Source organism: Aythya marila (genome assembly GCF_965140915.1).
Source record: "Aythya marila genome assembly, chromosome: 3".
Classification (NCBI taxonomy): domain Eukaryota; kingdom Metazoa; phylum Chordata; class Aves; order Anseriformes; family Anatidae; genus Aythya; species Aythya marila.
Window position 1 is genome coordinate 17,862,118 of NC_139044.1, and position 5,251 is coordinate 17,867,368.

Genomic DNA, 5,251 nt, shown 5'->3' on the forward strand with positions numbered 1-5,251 from the left:
AGCAGTCTATGTGACACACTGCTCACTTAAAAAATAGCTTGTCTTTTTTCCTGCCACAATCGTAGCTATCTCAAGCAAATGCGAAGCTGCCCAATTATGGTTATGTGGTCACCGTCTAGAGGAATAACTGTGACCTACGAATAGGAAAAAAATGCTTCAGACAATGAAGCAGTATAGCTCACTTTATTCTCTCAACCACAGACCAAGGTACACTTTTTAATAGCCTCAGGGTTCAGTGGGGACGGATTTCCCTTTACAATTTCATTTTTACTGAAGCTCAGCAAAGCACAACGATGCATATTTCATGTGTTCCTAGTGCCTTGTGTTTGGTCTTTGCAAAAAAAAAAAAAAAAAAAAAAGGAAACATTAATGCTGAATCATGGGTTACTCCCCAGATATGCACATGTGTTTGTATGCTCGTTATCAGCCAAGAGCAACCAACTTGTCAATGTGAAGCCCTGCTGCAGCACAGAGCACCGCAGCTGTGGCACATACCTGCTGCAGAGCTGGGCTATGGGCTGGCACCAGGAAAAAAAACGGGAACAGTGACACTGCAACTGCTGGGCATATCCAGGCATAAAGCCAGTGGGCACTCTCATCAGACTTTCACATCATCACTCTGAGTGGTTTACTAGATGAGAGAAAAAGTAAGGTGCCACTGACATGTATGTATCAAGAGGAAAAGTAACCTCTCGTGCTTGTGATAGCTTTCCTAAACTTTCCTGCCTGTTGTGCATGCATATAATTCCTTGTCAGAGTACTTCACCATGCATAATATTTTCCATCCATACATTTTAAATCTCTTGAGCTCTGTAACAGCTCATCAAAGCCCTGTGGCAAAACCTGGATCCTTTAAGCCAATCTGATCTTTGTAATACAGCACTAACACACTGCATGTGTGTGCTGTGCGTGAACGTGTGGGTCTGTCTCCAAAGACAACAAGTCTGTACGAAACTGTAGGGAGTTCACAGCCACAAGTATCTTGGGACATACAGGGTGTCCTAGTACATGCTGCCTGTTTCACACGTGGGCAAACCAAGGGTTTTAATTAGTCACCCCTTAATTCTGCCTTAATACGTGTGCCTGTGGGACAGGCAGAAGGGAGCAAATGTCCAGGTTACCCAGCTCCGAGGTCACGGAAAACTGAGGAAAACTGCTGCTTTCTGACTTGTTTTGCCACTGACATAGTGCCAAAGGTCTGGTGCAAGAGCAACATCCATTGTCCTCTTCTGAACCTGACCTGCCAGCCCGGCCAGACCAGAAGTGAGCCATTCCTGTGATGGTCACCTGCCTGAGCAGTTGCCAAATCTCAGCACATAATTCTGCGTTGCATTTCCCTTCAAGCCTTCTCTTATCCTCTTCTCCATAAAATGCTAGTCAAGTCAACTCTCCATCACCCTGTCTCTTGGCTATAGAATTACTCTGTATTTATCAGTTTCTATATTTTACAAGATGGTAAGATTCAACTCAGTGGTGAGTAATTGCCATAGAATACTGGCTTCCAATGTAAGGATGCTGACAATCCTTCTTTTGCTGAAATGGATAAACAGTGACAATTCAGAAGACTCAACTCTGAAAACACAGTGAAGACTGTCTTGTCCAACCAGTCCAAAACATAACAGAATGATAATTTAAAAAAATGAATCATATTATAAAAGAAGAGTGGAAGGAGGAGGATGCTTTGGGATTGCAGTTGTTTTATGATTACACTTTTATGATTTTTTTTTCTGTATTGTTTTCAAAATCAGATCAATACTAAGTGGATTGTGGTTCATACTGTCCTATTCTAGTTTTATAATGTGGCTCGTGACATATGAATTGAGTGCCTCTGGGTATTTAACTGAGTAGGATCACCAGCATCTCTCATGCAACTGTTCTTCCCTCTCCATGGAAGGAGGCATTTCTGCAGTGCGGGATGTTTTTAATTTAATTTAATTTTTATTTTTTTGGCTTGTTATTGTGGTTTGGATTGGGGAACAGGTTCTTCAAACCAGTACAAATCTTCCTGGGTTTTCCCTAAGAAAAGCAAGTCAGGCGCATATGCCATGGAGTGTAAAGTGCTGAGGTTTACAACACATCTCAGTCTCAGGGAGTCAGTCTGTTGCCAAACCACAGGCCCTCAAAACAATGTGAGTGTCACTTTGCCAGAGGCCAGGATCCCTGTCTTCATCTTCATGCTCTGGCAACTGTTTAGATACTATCCCAGGGGTCAGCTTGTCAACACTCTAAAAGGTCTTTTTTCCCTCACATACTGCTCTTTGGGGCCAGGACGGCCACCCCAAATCCCCTTTTCCCCAACCCCACATTCATAGACATCAGGTCCTGTCCCTCCACACAGTTCTGACCCTGTAGCTCTGGGCAGTCCTGGGACCAGGATTGCAGTGGCTGTAGCTGGACCACACATGCTGCTTATGATCGCTGGGCACAGCAAGCACATTGGGAACAAGGTGCTGGGAGGTCACTGAGTTTGACAGCTGTGCTATAGCCATGTGTCAGCAGGAGATGTCACACAGCCAGGATATCCCCGTGGCCTTCTGTAATTGTCTATCCTTGCTTTGTTTCAGGAATAAATACATCCTGCAGTGAACACATGCCCTTCTGAAGTGGAAGATTCTGTGGCCTCACCCTCTTGAATTGGAACAAAATGCCAAAATAGAAGCTTGCTGGATTAAGTGTTTGCGTATGAAGTCCTAACCCAGCCTGCTTCAATATCCTCAAGTACTGCACTATTTTCCTTTAGAAGCAAGAGTATACTTTTTCAAATTCAAACGAAGAACATGGCTTAAGCAGAAGCAAGATCTTTTGAGAATGAAAATTGCACTTTGGTTGATGATGTGTGCTGAGACTGCAAATCAAAGTGGGGCCATCCTTCTGTTCTCTTTCTACAGCCAAAGACCCACAGGGGGCTCCTCAGCAGCACCAGGCATCTACAGCAGTGACAGTGTCTGCAGACTTCCATCTGCATCTATGAAAAAAAACTCATCTACTGTCTTGCCTCCATCCTTGTCCATGGTTTGGACTAGCAACGTGTCTCAGTTTTTGCTTTCCATTTAGTCTAAACTCAGACGCTCCGTTTCCACTTGATTGGAAACAAGCGTACTGAAAGCCAACTGCGCTTTCTTCACTATACAATGTGGACGTCTGCCTGGCTCCTATCTGGAAACAATTATTTCCCTCCTGTACCTGCCCATTCTGAAAAGAGATTTATCCTTAGGCCTTTTTTTTTTTTTTTCCAACTTTTATTAGCCACTTCCTTCTTAAAGAAAAGATTGTTGTTGTATGTCATGCCCACAGAACAGCTTAGCTTTGGCTCTGAACATCACGTATTTCTATTCTTTTGACAAAAATCTGCCGTATCTTAAGGCCATGTCTCCCTTAGGGAGTTTTCTATCAGTAAACATGCCACAGTGAATTCACCACTTCTTTGTCCTATCCCACACAGATAAGATGTATATCAGAAGGTGCCCGAATTTGCGTGACTTTAAGAAAGGGCTTTAAAGCACTGTAAGCTTTAAGCACCTATTCTGGTTATGCTGTGTAAATACTCCTAACACAAATAACCCTAAGGAACAGTCAAAACATGCAAACAAATATCCGTAATGCTTGCAAATACATGCATAGCGTAATGCAGCTCTTTTAAGAAGGGAGATAGGTGTTCATCCGCATGTATTTCTGAATTCCTTATTTCTTTCAAGTGTTCCTACTTTTTGATGTGTGTATGCAGTCACGAGGGAACGGGAGGACCAAATGACCAGAATCTGCAGATACTTGCGCACGTGGGTAAGCTTGTGCTCATGAATAGTGCCTTTATACTCAGAGGGGTCGCTTTTCTGAGAAAGATTGATCACAGACTTTATTGCATGAAAGACCAGTTCCTAACTGAGGAAGCAGATTCAAGTGGAAAGAGTCTAAAAATCTCCTTTCCTGCACTGAATTCAAAATAACATCTCTCTTACTGGAAAAACAAACATAAACTCATTCTAGGTGTCTCTGTCTGTCTGCCTGGAGGATTGGCAGTCCCCACCTGCCTTTCTGCTCCTGTTTACACTGCAGAGGTTATGTCTTAATCACAAAAAGCTGATCCACTGTGACATCAATTTCCCTCTCCAGGGGAAATTCCTAGCTGAGAAATCCTAGCAGAGACAAATAGCAGTTATTTTTTTCTTTCTTTTTTTTTTTTTTTTCTTTTTTCCCTTGGCCAGTCCAGACCAACCCAAAAGCTGCCATCCAGGTTTGACCTTGACGCCTAGTTTGAGAACAAATCGCTCAGCCTGCTCTCCTGAAGTGCTGACATAGAGACAGCTATTTCCAATGAGTTATCTTGATACAGAAATCGCGCTGTACCACAGCCAACAGCCTGCTCCTTCTGCCAAGTGGGACCTGTGCCTGGGGGCTGCAGGAGCTGAAAAAGGGCCATCCGTGGTCCACCCTGCGCCAGGAAGAACAGCCTTTGTCCTGGACACGGCAGCTGTGGCCCTGAGCAAACCTGGGGCAGAGCCGCAGTGAGTGGATGTGCCTGTGATGTCTTCACACGCCTGGAGTTTGGCATCTGGGAGCCACCTGCCCCCACGGGACACGCTCGCCCGAAGCCACCCAGCCTGCCAGGGAGGACTTTGTGCCACTTTTGGGGCAATGTGAAGGAGCAGCATGCTGAAAAACACGGGGCCAAGCTGTTGTGTCTGGGGCAAGGAGGACGTGGGGTGCAGTGGCTGGGTTAGTCTGTGCCTCCAAGCTGGGTGCGGGGGGGCATCAGGGCCCCTCAGCCCTTCGTTCCTATGGGTGTAGGGACCGGCCTCTGCCTCAAACATTGTACGCCGAGGAAGAATACCAAGGCCAGTAGGGTGGCTGGGAAGTGAAACGCGTTACAGGACGAGGGTGGGAGGATTCCTGTCTCCGTCGTGCCCCCGTCTGCCTTGCTGCTGGTGGCCATGGGGACCCCTGGGCTGTGAGGCCAGGCCTTGTGCAGGGCTGGGGGTGCAGAGCCGTGCACTGGGTCAGACATCGTGCTCTGGGGCTAGCGGTGGAAAATGGATCGTGTATCTTTAACCCACAGAGGCAGAAACGCGTTTTTTTTTTTTTAGTTAACAATGGAAACTTTTTTTTTTTTTTCAGTGTTTCCCTCCAGCGGTCCTGCCAAGCGGCAGAGAGAGAGAGAGAAAAAAAAAAAAAAAAAAAAAAAAAAAAAAAGAAACTTGTTCCGCTGAGTTCAACCCCAGACAGGCTCACAACTTCCTTCCTGCTTTCCTACCCC